The sequence below is a fragment of the Otolemur garnettii genome, unplaced genomic scaffold (genome assembly GCF_000181295.1).
Source record: "Otolemur garnettii isolate 467f Iridium unplaced genomic scaffold, OtoGar3 scaffold00027, whole genome shotgun sequence".
Taxonomy (NCBI): Eukaryota; Metazoa; Chordata; class Mammalia; order Primates; family Galagidae; genus Otolemur; species Otolemur garnettii.
This window is the reverse complement of record NW_003852422.1, coordinates 6,417,970-6,439,346: the sequence shown is the minus strand read 5'-3', so window position 1 is coordinate 6,439,346 and position 21,377 is coordinate 6,417,970. Positions and strand designations below refer to the sequence as shown.

Here is a 21,377-nt window from a genome sequence, read left to right as displayed (position 1 = left end):
GAAGATTTTTCCTTCACCATTTATCCCCTATACCTGTCAATATCCACCTTCTGTAGACTTTGAGGATACCTACTCAGATTTCCTTTCTTTATTGATTGTGAGCTAATAACACTTCTCTGTGTATAGGACATCTTTGCAAACAGAACTTATCTATTTCTTCACATACATTAATAATTCATTGGCATAACCTTTGAAATATTTCCAAAATGGAATGCTGACCCGAGGAAAATAATATATATGAACTACTCACTACGTGCTAAAAAAAAAAATAATAAATAATAAAAATAAATAAAAAATTGAGGCTATAAGTAATTATAAATACACGTCTTCATATTAATCAGAGAACCTAAATTTTATTATTAACTGCTTGAATTAAATATAAAGTTATTTTTAAAACACAGATATGGATATATCTGAAATATTTGAAATAGCAAAAATATAAATTTACTCTCCTGTCATACAATATATATGATAAGCTTTGAAGTGATAGGATACCTTTACTGCAATGAGTTTCAAACATTTTATAGTTAGAATTTATCTAAGAGATTGAAGGATAGAAAATCTATAATCTTTTCTTAAACTTCGTAAGTGTGATTGGGACACTATCCTGAAATGAAAGACGGATATCAACAGAGAAACAAACGTTAGTAATTTGGGAGGAAAGCAACCCTCTCAGGAAGGAAACGCTCTCAACTCAGGGGCATAGGAGACTTTCTTAAGTAGTATTTTAACAAAAAGCAATTAATCTTAGCACAGTGAGGAGATAAAGGAGTTAGAAACTCCAGGTTCCCAGAGGTGGGTGTAGTGTGGGAAGGGAACGGAAATCTGCTTCCAGAGTGCTCAGGCCCTGCTGGTGCCTCAGCTCACAAGCAAGTGATAATCAACATCTCAGTCTTTTGGCAAAAAATGGGGAGGCAGGAAGAGTCTTGGAGAATGTCTGTCCTACTGTCAGGCTAACAGACCAGACCAAAGACTTGCTTTGCTCCCTCTTCACAGGAATGTTTATGGCCTGCCATGTACAGGAGAGAGGCCCATCTATATCTTCTGTTTTCCAACTGCCCTTTTCTCAAAAATATTTATACCACTTCAGCACACTCTGGGGTGAAATACTCTGGTTTTCTTCAAGGTCACGTATATTATACCCTGAGGTTTAATACTTAGAAATAAATTATTACACATAACTAGGATAAGGAGGGAGCAGAGTGACTATTCTTTATCTTTTAACTCAACACACCACATAAAGTTTGTTCTTTTTTCACAATGTATGAAATTTTTTTTGGACAGAAAAAGTATCACTAGACTCCATGAGAGTTTAATTCAATGGACAATATGGTTAGGTATAGTGACATATGATCCATATTTGAAAGTCAGCCATAACATTACACGTCTTTATGATGTCACTAAGAAGTCTCTAACCAGCAGACGACGTGTAGATTTTCCTTTAGTCCTTTTCAAATTAGTTTGCTAATAAGCAAAATCAGATGGTTACTGGCTAACTGACACTACTGTGAAGAATATCAAAGGCATAGAGATTTAGAAATATGTTGTGGGCTCGGCACCTGTGGCTCAAGTGGCTAAGACGCCAGCCACATAGACCTAAGGTGGAGGGTTTGAATCTAGCCCAGGCCCACCAAACAACAATGATGGCTGCAACCAAAAAATAGCCAGGCATTGTGGCAGGCACCTGTGGTCCCAGCTACTTGGGAGGCAGAGGCAGGAGACTTGCTTGAGCCCAGGAGTGGGAGGTTGCTGTGAGCTGTGATGCCACAGCACTCTACCCAGGGGGACAGCTTGAGGCTCTGTCTCAGAAAAAAAAAAAAAAAAAAAAAGGGAAAAAAAAAAGAAAGAAATATGTTGTGGATTACTAAAAGTTTACATTAATGATAAAACAATAGAAGATATACCCAAAATATAACTTTAACAATTTAATAAAGCAAACTGGGTGTATCAGTGAGTGTGGCAGTGTAAGGACCTCTGAAAATGTACTCCTTCATAAAAACAACAAAAAATGGCAAAGGTTATCAGGGTCAACTTTTTCAGGGCTATGGAAATTAGTTAAAGTTGTGTAGCAACTTAGGAACACTTAAGGGAGTCAGATCTTACAAAGAACAGTGAACTTTCTGACATTTTAACCGGGTTCAGCTCTTTCTTTCCCTCCTCAGTTCAGCAATGGCCCAGAGAAACCGCACTGCACCATTCCGGCACCTGGGGTGAAAGATGGAGCTGGTGCTCTTCACAAAAACTCATTCCTGAAAATTATTATTGTGTTTCATAGTTCCCTGGAAGGTGACATGTAAATGCTTCTCTTTATGTGACCTGACTCAGAGATTGGCTAGTACCAAAATTCTCTCCCTGTGGGGCATTTGCCAAATTTGTACAGGGGCACATGTGATGGGTTTGCCGCCTGAAAGAATGGATACAAGGTGGAGGAAACAACCAGGTAATTAAATAGTTTAAAAGGAAGGACCTGAAATGACGTACGCATAGAGATCCCCCCCAATTCAAATATAGATGCTTTCTTTGGGGGGGGGCAAGCTCAGGAGAAATCTGAGCAGGCCCTAAACACTCTCCTGTGACTGGTCTGGAGAGTCGGGGCAGGTAGGAAACGAAGGTTCAGGCAGAGCCGGCCTCAGCACAGGCCTCCACACACACAGAGCTCCCCAGGTAGGAAACGAAGGCTCAGGCAGAGTCGGGCTCAGGCATGGTCGGCCTCAGCACAGGCCTCCACACACACAGAGCTCCCCAGGTAGGAAACGAAGGCTCAGGCAGAGTCGGCCTCAGCACGGGCCTCCATGCACACGGAGCCCCTCAGCAAGCACTGGAAGATTGATCGGTTCAAAGAATGTAAAGAAAACTCAGTTCATTAACTATCTGAGAAGTTAAGTGAGCAGAGACTTGGGTGGCCACCTATGACAGTGAAGGTACTAAATGTTCTAAATATTCATGAAACAGTCAACAACTGTGGAGACAAGCAATGGAAACAACAGGAAAAACAGGGGCTGCAGGACAGTTTCTTGGTTGGCTCTGGGTCATTCCTGTTCTTCCCCTTTTTGTGCTTGTACTTCTCAAATATAACTATGAATGTGCAGGGAGTGCAACGTACCAAGATAGGGAAGAACTGCCTGAGCCAGCGAGGGCTGGCCCAGCCCCTCCCGGAGGATGTAACCTCTCCTGTGAGAGGGGAAGTGCTCGGGCAGCTGGGCTTAGATCCTCCGGAAGCAGAATGTCCCTCAAACCTTTCCCCAAACACACCCAGTGCGCCACTTGGACGACCTGCCCTGAGGGTCTCTCAGCTGTGGTGCAAAGTGGGCCATGCCCTGCCGTGACCCCATAGGCCACAGGCAGCTTTCTTGAGCCTTGAGAGACCTGCTGGATCCCAGACCGCTCTGTCCCTTGATGACCATCTCTAAGTAGGAAACTTGATGGTGCGCGAGGGGGTTCTGTCTCACAGGACTCAAAACAGAGAATCGGTGCAACCAGCACATGTCCCAGGAGGCAGTGGGCTTCAGTATGTGGACCCTGTCTCGGGTGGGTGGCATAATGTTGACCTTTGCTCTTCTTCATACACTATGCATCTCTCTTCAGATTGGTTATTAGCAAATCTGCTTTGTAGGGCAGAGGAATCTGATTTTCAGTGCTATCACGTAATGCTGTTTAATGTCCAGTTTTCAACAAAACATAAAAAATGCCAAAAAATAGGACTTACAACTAGGGGGGCAGGGAGGGAATCAATAGAAATTGTCCAGGAAGCCCTGACATCAGACTCACTAAGAAAGGACTTTACACTAGCAATGTAAATGTGTTTGACGTGCCTAAGAAAACTGTGTAGGAAGGAGTAAAGGGAAGCATAAAACAATGTCTCACCTACCAGTATTAATAAAGTGAGCACGGAGCAGTCTCGGGGCAGTGTCAATGCTTTGCACAATGCTATACTGGTGAGTGCTTTGTCCACATCCATAAAATTTACCCCATCAAGAGTGAACCTTTGTAAACTGTAAACCTGGGGTTATAGTGATGTGCTGATGCTGGTTCATAAACTGCAACACAGAGGTGGGAGAATGTTGATGATGAGGGAAGGGTGAGTGTGTATGGCCTGTGGGGTAAACAGGAAATCTCTGCCTCTCCATCTTAATTTTGATATGAATCTTAAACTATTCTAAAAAAGAGGTCTTTTAAAAAAGTGATAGAAATTACAAAAATAAAATAAAAATTCTGGAGTTCTGGATTTACAAGGATTTTTAGAGCTAACAAACTAGCTCATTAAATTTGAAAGCTGTAATATCCTCAATCAGAGATCAGGTGTATTTCTATGTAAATGCTAATGCATCCAGTCATAAAAATATGAGCGAAATCTCTTCTACAATATCATAAAGCAGCCAAATACTTAGTAATATCTTTAGCAAGAGAAGTGCAAAATGCATACACTGAAAACAAACAAACAAAAATGCTAAAAGAAATTACAGACATAAATGAATGTAAAGCCCTCTCATGCTCATGAATTGGAAGACTAAATATTAAGTTGGCAATGCTCCCTAAAACTGACTACAAAGATGCAGGAATCAAGAGAGCTAGTATCACAGAGATTAATTAAATACAATTGACTTTCCAGAAATTAAGATACAACTTCTATAGTCACTTGGTTTTAAAAATATCCTAGGCCATACAATGAGACAAGAAAAATATTTTACCATATTGTCCAGGGACAATTGGATAGCCACATGCAAAGGAATAACTTTAGAATGCCATAATGCACAATTTAAAAAGTAACTAAAAATGTATTAAATAACTAGAAGAAAGCATAAATCTATGTGAGCTTGGATTAGTTAATGATTTGTTCAAGAAACAAAAGGGCATAAACAATAAAATTAATGTCATCAAAACTTAAATTTTTGGTCATCAAAGGACACTTACAAGAAAATTAAAAAGCAGGCCATTCCCAGTGGCTCATGCCTGTGATCTCAGCATTCTGGGAGTCAGAGGCGGGTGGATTGTCTGAAAACAGCCTGAGCAAGAGTGAGATTCTGTCTACTAAGAATAGCAAAATTAGCCAGTTGTGGTGACCAGTGCTTGTAGTCCCAGCTACTCAGGAGGCTGAGGAAAGAGGATTGTTTGAGCCCAGGAGTTTGAGGTTGTTGTGAACTGTGACTCCATGGGACTTACTTCCAGGGTGACAAAGTAAAACTCTGTCTCAACAAAAAGAAAAGAAGAGAAAAGAGAAGAATAGAAAAGAAAAGAAACTTAAAAGCAAACCAAAATAAATACTGATACAAAATATTTGAAAATAATCTATGATAAATGTCTACCATCTATTCCATGTACACTGCCATTGCTGATGCCACGTGTAATGCTGCAGCTCTGTACAAACGTGGTTGGCGATTTACTGCATGACACAGCAATTTACTGCATGACGCAGCGATTATTTCACGTTCATCAGTACACTCAAAATAAGTGAGAACAGATGCACACAGAATCTGAGCCCCAATGTCCAAAGCACCAAGATTGGTTAAAGGCATAACAGGTAGAAACCACCCCCATGCCCACCAACTGATCAATGAATGAACAAAATCTGGTCTACAATAAAAACTGTACAATGGACTATTATTTAGCCATAAATTTGTCTTAAACTTCTGAAATAGGCTTCAACATGGATTAGCTTGAAAACATCATGCTAAGTGAAATAAGCGGACATAAAAAGCCACATACTATATGATTTCCTTTATTCTAAGTGTCTGGAATAGGCAAATTGGTAGAGACAGAAAGTATTTTAGATAGATAAGCAAGGAAATAAGTTAATGATTTCACTGTAAATTAGGATTTTAGAGAAAAGTGTCTTGGTGAGGGGAAGCAATTGTCTCTCTCACATATAAGCCATAGCTTGAAATATATTCATGATTTTCATAAAAACAGTGGGAAGTCAACAGCTTCAACAGATATAAAGGACATAATTTTAATAGGTCTGCCAGTGACTCCTTCCCACGTGGGTACAGATACATCAAGCTCATTATTTCTTATTGGCCTATCAATTTTAAGGACCTCCTCTGCCTTCCACTCTGATTTCAGACGTGGCCCCTGGCTCCCTTCCTTTCTGCTTTTCCTCGCATGCAATTCCCATTGTCCTAGGACGATTTCTTGAACAAACTATCAAACCTATATTTCAGCAACTTTGTTAAAAATCTATTGTTCACATATATTTATAGGTATATTTTGGGACAAGTTATTCAGCTATGTTGATTTATTTGCATTATTTAGCCAATAATTTCTTATAGCAAGAACCCCATTATAATTTTCCAAAATCGTCTTTCTATTCTTGGCTTTTTACATTATAATATTAATTTTGGATAAAGTACATCCGTTGCTGAAAATGCTTACTAGAGATTTCATTGGAAAATGGGAAGAATTGACATCTTAGCGATATTGAGTATCTCATCCACAAACATGGTACTTTTCTGACTTTTAAAATTCTACTCAGCAGTGGTTGTGTATTTTGGTTACCATTATTGTGTGTATTTTTAAAGTTAACAATAGTATTCTATAATGTTATTGTGATAGTTAATTTCTATTTGAAAGGGCGGCACGCGCCGGCAGAGATTTCACAGAGCACCAAGGCTTGTACGAAAGGTTTTTATTGGCGAGGGATACTGCAGAGCAGCACCAAGGAGGAGAGAAAAGAGAGAGAGAGGAGGAGAGAGAACAGGAGAGAGAGAACAAAAGAAAAGTGGACCCTTATATACGTTCAGTTAGGGGAAGTCTCAGAATGGTGACAGCTTGGTAGACCAGCCAGTAAAGAGTTACTGCTCTGGCAGGGAGAGCCATTACGGGCAGACCATATGTTTGAAATTTCTAGTGGTAATTGGGACAGGGAGATGAGGTAAATTTTGTAACTGGGAGATGAGACGTCTAGCAGGCAACTCCCTGTGCTTGGGAAGGAGCTGTAACTTTAAAAGTGAGACAGCTAGTCTTGGTCTGTTGAAAGCAGGAAGGGCTTTCTGGGGAAGGGGCTTTTCTGGGGCAATTACCTAACACTATTTCCAGTATATATGTACTTTTTTCTTCTCTATATGCAGTTAATGTCCAGAAATCTAGCTCATTTTGTAAGCGACTTTGTATTCCGCATCTTAAAACATCAAAGAAAAATTAAATCCCTCAGAAATTGTTTCCATCCTGTTAACTGGCAACTGAGACTTCATTCAAGACAACTGAATAGAGAAGAGCAATTGACTTCAACTCCACCAAAGCAGAAGGCTGGAGAGCATTGTTCAGCCCTGGGCTTAACTAGTGGAAAACACAGGAGGTCCTGAAGAGAAAGGGTTGCCAGCCAGGTTATATCTATTTGTGTGAATTGTCAGTGACCAAAGTTCGGCACCTGCCCTTTCACAGAAACTGGTAGATAGTTGCCCCATCTTTCTTGATAATTCAGTTTCACAGAGATGGCCTTCAGATCTTTGAGTAACACCTTCTTGGATTGATTATAAAACTGGCCAGAGGCTGGGAATTGATTTGTAGCTCAAAGGAGGGGACCAAGAATGTACAATTGAAAGATTTGTCATGTAAATACTGAAAGAAAGGGAGGTTAGGGCTTCACACAGTATAAATACCAGCCAAGCTAGGGAAGCAGTGAGGCCATCACAATTGCTAAATACATATATTACTTCTGGTAAAGATTTTGTAGGTTTCTTATGACCTTCCAGGAAGGTAAGCATGGAATCAACAAATACAGACTTTATTTTTCATTTTTCTTATTCATTGCATTGACTAGCGGAATGTAAGGGACCTGTGTTGTTTTCAATAAACATTATTGCTTGTTTCTAGTTCTAGGAGTAAAATGCCTTATTCTACCAAGTATGATGTTGACAGTAGAAATTTTATAGGTATTAACACGTTAACCAAGATTCTACTAGTTGTTAAAAGTTTGATTATAAAAAGATTTTGAATTTTGTCCAATGCTTTTTGGGTATAATTGACAAGATGTGATGTGTATTCTGTCTCTTTTATTGGTCTGATGTTATCAGGAACTATTGTGGTTGGGTCTTCGAATGTGGGATCAAATGTATCTTTCATTCCAAGGATATATAACCATTTTTACATATTACTGAATTTTGTTTGTTAATATTTCATTACAAATCTTTGTGCTTGTGAAGAATATCAATTTATAGGCTTTCATTTGGTTAATAGTTTTCTTGGGTTTTAGTATCGGAGTAGTGGTACCCTGATAAAATTCAGAATCCTTTCCTCCTACAGTATGGAACATATTGTGTAGAATTAAAGTCCTTTCTTCTATAAAGTGTTTGTGAAAATTCATATTTCAGCCTGGGTTTTATTTGTGGGAAAATGCATTGGTTTTGTTCATTATTTTGACACAAATCCACTTATATGCATATAAACATTTATCCAAACAATGACGGCGCTTCTGCTAGTATCTCTCTCTCTCTCTGTCTTTCTTCAGCTTTCTTCTAGTGATATTCTGTCTTACAAATGGTAAGCAGTTTGACTGCTTCTGACTTCAACTGTTTTCTCCTTGACTCAAAGTTACAGAGACACTTTTTGTATGTTCAATCTCAGTCTGATTTTTAGAAACTACCTCCAAACAATAATCTGGGACAAACATACATTTCATCTTATTTGTTTGTCTTCTATCAGGAATCTCAGTCCTGAGTAGGTTGTGGTACAATGTCTGGAAACAGTCATTTTCTATTTTTGTCAAATATTTATTTGTGTAGGCCCAGATGATACATTTGTTCCCTCAATCTATATCCCAAAGCAAAAGAACGCATGTTGTAAAAAATTAAATCTCTTTATGGATCTTGCATTATTTTCATAGCATCATTCAAATTTTCTTGATTACTTCAGCCTTATGTTGGCTGCGCTTTGGAGAATGAAATGAGACGGCTTCCAGGCAAAACTGGAAACGTAGTATCTGGGGGCAGAATGGGAGTGTCATGGAGAATTGGTTGTAAGACAGACAGAAATTGTATGCAGAAAACACTGAAAAGCCATTCTAAATTAAAGGTGACAGGTGACAATTAGAATAAATTTTCAAGCACTCTCTGGCATGTTCAAAAATTCTCAGGGCCGGAAGTGATTCAGTAAGGAACAAGATTTCCTGTGGTCAGTCAGGCAGTTATGGTTTGGGACTATGTTAGTTAGATACTAAAAAAAACTATTAGGAATACAAAAATAGGAATTTCAGGGACCTTTTAAAAATGCTAAGACACAGTTTACCTTCTGCTTCAGTTTAACATTGCATTGAATCATGTCTCTGATCAATTAAGAGTAGTAGGAATTGATATACAGTTTGACCACATGATGACATTTGTTTAAGTAAATTCTAAATACATTTAACCCAGAATTGGATTGACATGGAATTATTAGTTCTTTATCTTTAAGCTTGTTCAATGGGAGGATTGTTAATTTTCCTGGGAAGTTATGAGTGTGCACAGGATGAGAAATGTTTCTCTCCAGACAAAGATTAGGATATAAAAGTATAAAATGTGTTTTATATTCTTAGAAGAGAGTGAACGAGGGTGGGGAAAGGGAGGGAGAGAAGAAAGCAGGGAGACCCGGTGGCATCCCAGAGAGAGAGAAGCCCAGGCAGGAGGAAGAAAGTCAACTGGCTGCCTGGACGGGGGCCGTGAATTGGCGGGTACAGCTGAGAACCCGCCACATCCGTCTGTGTCTGCTCCTTCCTTTCTCCTTAACAGCAAGTAGATAAGAAAGACAGACTGTGCCGGATGTCACAGCCAAGAACCGACTGCTCTGTCTTTCTTTGGAGATGTGGTTATTGGGATTATTTATCACAGGAGATGGGCAGGGTCTGCCCTTGAGATATGGCTGAAGCCTGAAGCTCCTTCTCTGCTGCTTACTCAGGAACTCTGTGGAAAACAGATTCTCAGAAACAATTTTGAAAAAAGAAAGATTGACAACTCCTTTTAAGCCCTTTTCAGAAGTAGTGCAAAACCGAACTTCTGCAAGGTAGAGTATCTGTTAGCAAGAGACTTTATAGGATTGATCTTTAACTGTTGCTAGCAAATTCTAGAATTGGGTATTTCCTGCATTTTTGTAACTTTTGCAAGGCTGACCCCTGGGTGATGGTGGTGGAGGATTAGAGAGCACTTACAAATGTTGATGCCTCACTGTCTGATGGTAAATTATTCCCAGTGCAACTCCTTAGCTTAAGTAGCAAGTTGAGGTTAGTTTTGTTACTGATTGAAAAAAAAAAAAGGACAATTTAAAAATTTTCAAATGTCAGGGAGAACAAGGCTCACCACTTAATCCTGAGATTTTTAACATTAAAGAAGTGAGGCAATGGGGATAGAAAATGAAATAGACAATGAAAAGAAAGAAAGGGAGAGAAGTAAGTCGGAATAGCTCACAGAAAAGACAAGAGAAAAACCTAAGTGAGGGGGGAGAAAAGGATCACTGTTCACAAGGTACTCTGCCCTTTATAATATGAACTAAGAAAATAAAAATCTCAGGACGACCTCCCCAGTTTCTTGTGTAAAAGAGAAGGTAAAAGCTACAGGCACCTGGGAAGCACTGGCCAGAGACCTTTCATTAAGGACATTCCTCATTGGCCTCCCATAAAGCAAGACCTGCAAATAAGTAACTTTACATCTACCGGCTGCCCCTGGCTCCCAACCCAGCAGCCTGTCAGATTCCATACTAGTGTGAATTACAAGTTTATTTGCACAGGTTCAAAATGAAGACAGGCTGGATTCAAACATCCTTCCGCCTACCCAAGAACAACTCCGTAATTGATGCTTCACATCCCCCCGTTTCTCCTCTCACATTCACATTATCTTACAAAAAGTGAGCATTTTCCTGGGTCTCACAAGAATGTAGCCATTCTGTCTCACCACCTCTCCCCCCATGTTTTCCTTTTTGCCTGCCTTTAAATGCTGAAATGTCCAAATTCCCCTTTGCAAAAATTGCCACAGTGTTGTCTGCAGTTCATGATTTTCCCAGGTGCACCCTCAGCATTGGCTGAACAAGCTCCCATTGAGTGAGATTTTTTTGCCCCAGTCATGCCTTTTGGCTAAATAATACTCAAGAAAAATAAATGTTGGTGGCCAGGGGTCCCAGTTCCCAGAACCCAGTTGACCTGGTTCAATTATGGACTGAGCTAGAAAGTTCAACCAAGGGATGGGGGAATCAAATGCAACAGTGAGCAGAAACTGAGAATAAAGCTGGAGCAGCACAGGCAGCGTGAACAGAAAGGAGAGTGACCTGCACAAGGTTCAGCTCAATGAAGAGAGAGTTGAGAGCCCTTGCAGAGAGAGCTGGAAATGGGTCCCTGTCTTGAAGGAGAAGAGGGAGGAGAGAGACAGAGGTGCCAAGTTGGTGCAGAGGTGCCTACACCCACTTTCTCTCTACTGAAAACTGGCTGCCAGTCTCACACTGGCTCTGGGCCTCCAGGCAGTTTTCCCTTTTCTGTTGGTCATTGACTGTTATCTCTTTCTATTGGCCATTGATTACCTAGCTTACCTCACACTCACTTTCTTTCCCTTTTGGGAAAGAACCTTGAGTGGTAAATGTTCTTATGGGCCCTCCAGACCTCCTTGTTCAGCAGGGTTTCCTCCCACCCCCCTGGAAACTTTCCTTCTCAATAAATGAACAGTGAACCTGAGTTAAAGATGACCCAGTTCAATACCCACTACCTACAGCAAGTCTAAAATTCCCTGCTAATTTCTACATCATTATTACAGTAACTCATAGAATTTCTTGATAAGATGAAATTGTCTTCTTATGTCAATTTCTTTTTCTTTTCTTTCTTTTTGATCAAAAAAGGATTATTGGTTGCTCTAGTTGTCACAGCCACATAGCCAACTGCTCCCTGAAATATCCTAGCTAGCGTGCTTTAGTGCCTGCACTAGTGTGGATAATTTACAATAACATCTAAAAATCCATTGGAAAAATATCTGGACTGTTCATCAAGGATTCCAATGAACCGAGATTATGTGGTGTCATTGTGAATTCAATTATTAATTGATCAATCACTACTCTCTAAAGTAACTGATGGTTTAGGAGTTTTCTGTGCCTCTAAGGAAATTAAATGCAAATTTGTGTCAGTCATCTGTTAACAAAGGTTTCTTTAAGGAGCCCCTGGAATATAAATGGGAAGCCCTGCAGCGGTTTGGGTCAACTGTAACTCTCTCCCTCATTTTGTTCTTTTCTTAATAACGCTTTATTTAAGGCGCCTATTTGATTTTTCTCTGACTTTTCTACCTTAAAAAGGAAGTGTGATTGAGAGGTAATATATCAAAGTGCTTAAGATTGATACAATTAGAGTTCTGTTTTTCCTTCTTTGTACAAGTTTCTAGTGGACATAGGGTTGGAGAAGCCTGAGGACAGAAAAAGCACCAAAGTTTCAGCTCTTTGGAAGTTCAAGGAGAGAAAAGCTTTTTTTAAAATTCACCATAGACAGGGAGGCATAGTCATTCTTTGAAAGTATCTACTAAAAAGATTTTTTTTCCGATCCCAGTAACCTTATAGTACTGGGAATTTATTTTCACTCAATATTTTGGCAACAAAGGCAAAAATAAAAGGTACTTTTGAAAACATGTATAGTGCGAATAAGATGGACTCTGTCAGGCTAGGGCGGCCATGACACAGGTGGTCTGGCCTGTTTGGGTCCTGCCTGACCTTGACATCCTGTCTCCTAATCTTACTGTTTCCTAAATTTAGCTCCCACTCTAAAGATGCCATCTTGAGTAGTTTAGGTGAATGATTTAGGAGATTAACTTTGAAATTAAAATATTTTTAATTGTTTATGAGTCATGGGTTCTGCAGATTACTCTTTAAGATAAGAGTTAACATGGTCTTCACATGAAACTTAAGTATATAAAACTTGAAAATGGAAGAACACAGCAGTCTTGGAGGGGCTACTCTCACTGTTCTCCAGAATTACAGCCTTCTGACAAATACAGTCTGGTGGACCTATCCCTGTCTCTACCTATTGGCTGATAGTGACAGGTGGCCAGACCCTCTTCTTCTGGTAACATTTTAATTTTTGATCTGTTCTGGCATATTGAATGGCACTTCTCCATCCTAGCATTCACTACATCTTACATTATCAAACTAGTTCTGGATACAGGCCTTGTAGCTCCTTTTCATCACTGCTAAACTAAGGAGGAGGAGATCACGGTGAGTGTTCACACATGCATCAAAATACATACTCATCCCTACCCTTATAAAGCAGTGTGCCAGGTTTTAAGAGAAAACAATGAAAATCATCAAATCTGTGCAACCGATGAGCTGCCAGTCTATTGGGCATAACATAAAAATGCTTATTTATAATGAATACTGAAGGGAGTAAAATTATTTTATCTTAAAATATATTTTTGAGTTACGTTGAGATGACTGTCACATAGAAGTGGGAGAGTAGAGGGCCAGCAAATAGAACTGGCTCTGCCCAGGGGTGGGGAAGGTGCATTTGTAGCGAATCTACACAGGACTTCCCTTGCTTGAATTTACAAAAAATTAACTAACATTCTGACACCACCCTCGAATTTGAAAGAGGCATTTACCATGGATTCTTTCTGAGTTTTCGTCTGTTAGCACATAGCAAGACCACCTTCACTAGATAGGTCCCTTCTTCTCTCCCATAATCTGTCTTGCTGCTGTCCACGGAAAAGAAGGTGAACTTGGTAAAATAGTCCAAGGAGGTTTATTCTGAACCAAATTTAAGGAGCAGGACCCGGAGCGCCACTCAAGAAGCCTTGAGCACGTGGATTCTCTGTCGTGGGGTTACAGTTTGGTTTGACACATTTCAGAAAGACAAAGATTGCAGGTGAGGTCATCAATCAATATGGGAAAACATACATTGATTTGCCCCCAAAGATAGGATGCCTAGAAGTGGAAGCTCACAGGGAATAGGTGGGTTTAAAGATTCTTTAGCTGACAATTGGCTGAAAGTGTTAGGCCTCTTCTAAAAGACCAGGAGTCGGTGAAAAGGAAAGTGTCCGACAAAGGGCGTGTTGAGTCCTGGACAGACTCAGTGGTTTGTTTGCACATTGAAGACCTGCAGGTAGGTCGGGCATAGCCTTAGGCCTGTTAGTGAGTCACATCTCTAAGAAGGGAATGGGGCGTGAGGAGCACCTCTGATCTCTTCTCATGGATAGAGACCCAGTTTTAGAGATCCTCTTAGCCAAGAGGGGTCCAGTCAGGCGCTTGCTGATGGAGGATCTTTAAGATTTTAGTTCACATCATTATGACCTGTTTGCCCAAGATCCAAGCCCACGCTCTTTCTGTGACCTCAGGAAGGCACATGACCTTCTGAGCTCCAGTGGGTGGTAATCAGGGGGGCTCTCCTCCTGTCTTTGGGGCTCTTTTCTCTTACTAGTCCATCTTTTGTGAGTTAGTCTGCTAGTGAAGCTCTTCAGAGGGCAAAGGGGAAGTTTTTCCCTTGTCCCTCACAAAGTCAAGTGCTTGGCGCACACCTAAGAAAAGTGTGTATGTGCAGTGCTATGAGACAAGGCCACATTTATAAGAAAAGTGTGTATCTGTACACAACACAACTAGACAAGGCCATGTTTATAAGTGGGTATCTATACACAACGAATTAGACAAGGCCATGTTTATTCATCTCCTCCTTTCAAGTTTGCCCAGGTCTGGAGAGAGGGCATTGCCCACTTTCTAGTTATTTGACACCCTCACCCTTCCCTAATTATGACTTCGTGCAATGGTTTGTATACAACAACATATTGTTTCCAAACTTCCATCAGGACTGAAATCACCTGAGCCGAATGTGAAGCACAGATTTCTCGTGGAGAGATTTTATAGTGCAGTGATTAAAACATGGATCTGGTGTCAGAGAGCTTGAGTTCACTATTAACCCCCATTACTTACTAGTTGGATGAACTTGAGTGTATTATTGAACAGCTCTGTAACTCAGTTCCCTTATTTTAAAATAGAGAAAATGTCTTTACATCATTGCCATCAAGGCTAAATGAGTTGTACACGGAGAATTCTTAACATTATTCTTAACTCAAGGCAAACTTTCTCTGCCCCTGTCAGGCTGTATGTTGTTAGGATGCATTTAATCACAATGAACCAGTGTCACAGCCCCAGACACACCTTCCAGGACTCCGGCACTGTCTCTTCCCTTACCCCAAATTGTTTCCCCTCATAGAGAGCTCACCTGACATATTTCTTTGTTTTACTTCTCTCTCACACTCAAGATAAGAGATTTTTAAAGGGTGTTGAATTTTTTTTCTTACTATATTTCTAGCACTTAGAACACTGTGTAAACAAGCACACCTAAAAAATGTGTGATTTTTTTTTCATGTCAGGCAGGTAATATGCCAAAATGATAAGACGGTTTGAGAAAGGGACTGGTCATTCATCTACATGAAAACCCAATCATCAAATAGGAGCTATAAAAGGATCTCATTTAAATTTATAAGTGAAAAATATATTGTTAAACAAAGAATAGCTTTCATACTAGCTCCAATAAAAACAAACGTAACAAAAAAAGAGAGAAAAAAATTTTAAATGTAATAAAGTTGGATTCACAAATTCTTAAGCTCCCTTTGGCTTGAACATAACGTAGATTATCTTCTTCTCCCCACTCTGCATTCCTGAACTCCTTCTCAAATAACTTTATAAATTCTGGACGACATAACCACAGTAGCTCCACCTCTCAATTTTCTTAGAGGATTAACTGTAGAAAAGTTGTGCCCTATTTTGTTGTGAATAACGTGCTTCTCTATGTAAGGTACACCCACAATTTGGGCCCAAACTTATATAAACACAGAATTTTACTACCCATGTATAATGTGCATCCTCATTTTCCCCTCATAAACTTGGGTGAAAAGTGAGCATTAAAGTGGCAAAATGTGGTAATTTCTCTATCATTTACATAGAAATCTTTTTAAAAGACGTTTTTCGCCATATCTCACATCTGTAATTATAGCATTTTAGGAGACAAAGCTGGGGAATTGCTTGACATTAGGTGTTCAAAACAGTCTGGACAGCATAGAGAGACCCTGTCTCTATAAAAATTAAAAGGGAAATATAGCTACATGTGATATCATGCACCTGTAGTCCTAGCTCCTTGGGAGACTAAGGCTGGAGGATGACTTGAGTCTAGTAATTTGAGGCTGCAGTGAGCTATGACCATGCCAATGCACTCTAGCTCAGGCAACAGAATGAGTCCCTAATTTGTCTCTACAAAAATTTTTAAAAATCCTCTTTTAACTTTTAAAACCCAGGGCTCTATAGTTCAAGGACCTGGGAGTCCTCCCTTTGAAATGTTACCCTGTAGGATGACAGCATTCCCTTGGTCCATCTCCTTGGGAAGATAGGAGCCAAACTTCTTGGAGACCTTGCTCCAAGTCATAAAACTATAGAACTACCTTCTGCCCTCAAGATAGAGAAACTTAACTATTCCTTTGGAGAAGTCCAGTTAATAAGCACAGATAGACTGAGATTCCCCCACCCAGCTCTTAAAGCTTCTCATAGCCCTTTATTTCCATGGAGATTAATTCAGGCTCAGTTTTGGCCTCTCCTCATTATTGAATACCTTTGAATAAAATGTCTTTTTCCTATTTAACTTGCTCCAGCATGATTTTTACTTTGACAGGAGAAATCTTTATGGTTCAAGAGTTGTCCAGAATTCAGAGAGGACTCTATGTAATGATGTGCATGACAGTTTTGTAGTTTTTGAGAGATGGATTACTATCATGTCAGCAGATTTCTTTTCAGTTGTAAGATAAGGTGAAGTGTGCATTGTGGAGCACCTCAGCTCCTGTTTGGAATGGGGCTCCAAGCTAGCCAATTTGGGGTTGGTATGCACATTTAAACATTATTGGTTTAATGAAACAGTCATGAGGTGGCCTGTCAATGTCTCAGCAGTATTAACAAGGACTAAGATTTTTGAGTCCTTGTGTTCTATCAGCCTCCACAGCCCTGCTACTGGCTTTCCTCAGCACACTTGCTCCAGAAGTTCTAAGTGGGTCCACTGCACCTGTGGACACTGCACCTGTGGACACCACCAATGTCCACAGTGGGGGTGCTACATGTACAGGTGGCCTGAGGGAGCAAAGGGCTTTGTTCTCAGAGGAATCTGATCCCATCCCCCTTGCTCCAGGAAGGACTATCTTTCTCAGAAACCTCAAGAAGCTTATATCTTATGTTTTATTGATCATAGCTTGGTCACATGTCCACTAGTAGATAATTCAAAGGAAGTGAGAATTGGTGTTCAAGTATGTCTCCCACTGACAGGTGAAATGGACTTCTCATGACGAGGTGAAGTCCTCAGAGTTAAAACAGAGCCACTTGGCTATATCTGGGTGATTATGTAGTCTGTGTTCTTGGAAAATATTTTACCAGTGTGAGAGGACCTCCGTTTCTGAAATCAAGTCAAACTGGTTCCTGTTGTTCATGAAAAGAGAAACTTTAGCTGGAATTCTCCCCCTATTTTTTAAAGAAACATCAGAAAGGGATTGTGACTTTGGATTTGGAAACAACCAAATCAGGACTCCACTATTTCAACCAATCATAATTGAAAGGATTGGGTATATACAATTCATCCAGTTGGATTCATTTGCATGTAACAAAGACTTGGTTTTGGCTGCCTTTTGCCTCTCCTTGGGCACTGCATAACCCACATTCTCAGGTTGGGTGTTGGGGTGACACCCCAGAGGCAGGGTCCTTCAACACCTGTGGAAATAGTGGTGACTGACTGGGAAAAATGAAAGGGGAAGAGGTGAGAGATAAAGATTCAGGACACCGAATAGAGTTTTAAAGAGTGGATACAGGGGTCCACCACTAGTGTGTGGGGCCTCAGTGAGTGCATGTTCCACTCAGCTTTTGTTGAAGGCTATTTTCTTATTTAGCCAAGGGGGTAAACTAGAGAAGGGAGTAAAAATGTCAGCAGCATCTCTGTGAAGGTATGTTAGCTCCTATTCTACCTATAATCATTAACTTTAAGATCTGGGCAGCCTTAAGAAATCCAGAACCTGAGCCTTGTATGGGGGCAGCCTCCTGTCTGTGGTTGCTCATGCAGATCCCTTGGGGGAGGTTAGACCCCTCTAGTTTCTCTGTGGAGCAGACGAGGTGGCGTCAGGTGTCCTTTGAAGAATCAGTGGAAAAGAGGAATTTTCCCCTTATCTCCACCCAGAGGTGTTTTCCTCCCTTGTTAGGGTACAAGCCTCCTGCCCATATCTCAGAGCTAGAGTTATTCCCTTGATCTCTGCCCTGCTCATAACACAAATCTCCACAGTGGGTATTTGCTTCTGGAAGGTTGTTGACTGTTAACTGGGCAGGGGTTGCCCTGGTTAATGCTCAGAGAGCTTAGCAAGGGTGTTTTTGCAAGCTGGATCCCTTACAGGCCAGGCTTTTGGTAAAACCAATAACTGCCCAGACAAGTAATTCAACTGTTATTTTAAAAGTAAGCTGGCTAAATTGTTTTTATTCTACCTTGCTTGGCTTATTTCTCTGTTTTTCCCCTTTTCTAGGGGGTGTTCTTCCTTGCCAATTAGGGGTCTTCAGTCCCCATTCTCCCTGCAGTTGTGAGCATCACATTCTCCTTTACTGGGATGTAAAATTCAAACTCTCCTTTTGGACCCTAATTTAAGTAACTTGCTCTCAGTTGTATCATGAAGCATTTCAAAGGCGAAACCCACCCACAATTCAGAATCCGTGTAGATGTTGAAGGAACACTGTGGCATACCTCCAAAGAGAGTCAGGATTCTTGGACCATTTTCAACAGGATATGCCTGGGTTTGTGTCTTGAAGAATGCTCAATACTGAAGTATTCTGCTGGTCATATTTCTGGCACATACACAGATAACATCAGAATACTTGGACATTTTCCCAGGCCAAATATTCTAACTTAGTGAGGTAGAATTAACTTCCCAGGCCATTTTCTCTGTGACAAGCTAAATTAGTTGTTCAGAAGCCCTGGTGATCTCTGATAAATACATTATTTCTTTATTCTGTTCACCCTAGTTTATAAATACCTCCATAATATTTTGCTTCTGAAAAAGATCCATATTTTACATATTGCTTAGTGCAATATATGGTCCTTACTAAGAAGTCAGTATGGTTCTAAGAACTTTATAAATATTAGCTAATTTAAGCCCCACAATCAGTCTACACAACAAGAACTAGCAATTTGTTTTCTTATCAGGCATAGGAAATTGGAAACCAGAAATGTTACTTTCTGGGGCCACAGTCATTAATAGTGTCTCCCAAACTCATAGCTAGTGTTCTTCTTTCCAGTGTTGTCAGTAAGTCTAGCATCACCTTAAAAGACCCGACACCTCACTTATAAATGATGCTTTGTCATGTGGTATTTCAAGTATAGATTTTAATTTAACTGTTGTCATCTCAGCCTAAAGAAGTTGTCAAGTATGGTTCAACTGTCAGCCATTTGTATTGACCTCAAGAATGTCATGTTCATACATAATTATCACCAGGGATAATTTCAGGTTTAATAATTATGTGTCTCCACAATCTGTAAACAGATTATGTTTCAGACAAATTTTATTTTAAGAAGATATTCCCCTCTTATACTTTCAAATAATGTAATACAAATATAATGAAATAACCACTTTTTCACCTAATCAGATATTATCTTATTTTACCAATCCAGGTTTCAAACCAAGTGAATTGTAGCAATGCAGGGCATTGTATGGCAAACATATCACATTATAGCACCAAATGTTAGGGCATTACCATCTAATAAATCAATAAAAATAATATAATGTAAAAAATGTGTGGAGTTTTCCATTTATATTATCTTATAGACTACAGGCATGTATTATTTTTATTATGCTACATGAGTTAAAATTAAGTATTTAGAATTTATATTTTTATTTTAATATGTTGCATTTTAATTATGAAACAAATATTTGCCAAGATATTCCAGGCACTATGTTTAGAACTAAATACGCAGTGCAATCATGGAATTACACAAAAAAGTAAAAATTCATACTTATTTAAATAAAAAATGTACAAAGTAGTATTAAATAATGTTGGGGGCATGAGAAAATTTATCAGAAATCTTCTCAGAGTTGAAACATTAATGAGGTGTAGTAATTATAAGGTGCAATGGAGGTTGGGTTTTAGAAAAGTTTCTGAGCAATATAATTGTCATGTATAAAGGCTTTGAGCCAAAGTAACAAGAAATGAAAATAAACATATATATTTTTAAATGTATTCAGTTTAGTAAGCACAAAGATACATTCTTGACAATGAAATCATCACAGCTCAGTAATTTTCATTTAAACAAATGCAATTTTTTAAAAAAAATTGATAGCAAATGAATGGCAATGTGTAAATGTTCAATATTTACTCAACATAGAAGAGGAGATGGATCTTAATAATTACTTTGAAGCAATGCAGGCACATATAAGCTCTCAAACTGTTAATCTCTCTCACTGCCATTATTATTTGGTGAAAAAGGAACTTATTTTTTCAGCAGCAAAAAAGATCTTTTCTGTCTTCTCTGTATGACTTAGTGTGGATTACTTGACAGTCAACATGAAATGAAAGTGTTAACACAAATTTCTCAACTCTGGTACCAGGGCTCCATCTTTCTTTGTCAACGTTGGTCCTCAGTAAGAACAGAGATCCCACCGAATAATCTTCTCAGGCCCAATCCAGTGAGAAGCATGAAACAAATGAAAACCTGTAAAGCTCTGAAGGAAAGAATGGAGGTGTAGTTTAGTGTTCACCAAATATTAATAGAAACTCTTTTCATTTAGTCAGAAGCAAGATGTGAGAATCAGACAACCAGGTTCTATTTTAGTTTAGTCAAGATGCTCAAATGATCCTATCTCTACTGGATTCAAAATCTCTTGCACCCACTTCACACCCTCTTGGCCAATAAAGGGACTCCAGAGTTGCCATGGCAGCCATTTCGGAGTAGACACAAGCTGTTAGCACCTCACCTTAGCTTCAGCAGCCCAGGCAGCTCATTTTCTGCTGGAACTTCTGTGCCTCCAGGTGGTATTTTGCCTGCTGGAATCTACTACTCCATTCCATCCAGTGTGAGACAGCAAGAGGTCTAAGCAGCATCATGAGAATCCATGAATCAATATCTCTTCTTTCCTATCTGGAATGTATTTACACAGCATCCCAGAGGCTCTTAATGGAATTGAACTCCAGTTATCCACGGGGATGTCCATCTTGAGAACAACTCCTTGGTTTTATTTCTCCTCTTCCATGACATTGTCTTCCCTTGAGTACAAGACCCTTGGCCTAGTAGAGTTTCTTAAAACATGCTAAAAGTTATTCAGCATGTCCCACAAAAATAATTAATAATGAAATACATTATCATTGGTAACATTATTAAAACATCAGAAGGAAAAATGATAAATTCCCTATATGTAATAAATATGAACGTGATATAATCTTAAATGAAGAAATGAGTA

General features: G+C 39.5%; 1 non-coding gene across 1 annotated transcript; it reads right to left on the bottom strand.

The window, feature by feature from the left end:
* Positions 1–15,281: 15,281 nt before the first annotated feature.
* LOC111724877 lies at positions 15,282–15,383 on the bottom strand. Its single transcript, XR_002773087.1, has one exon. It is a non-coding gene; the product is annotated as a small nucleolar RNA U13 (small nucleolar RNA).
* Between the last annotated feature and the right edge of the window lie 5,994 nt (positions 15,384–21,377).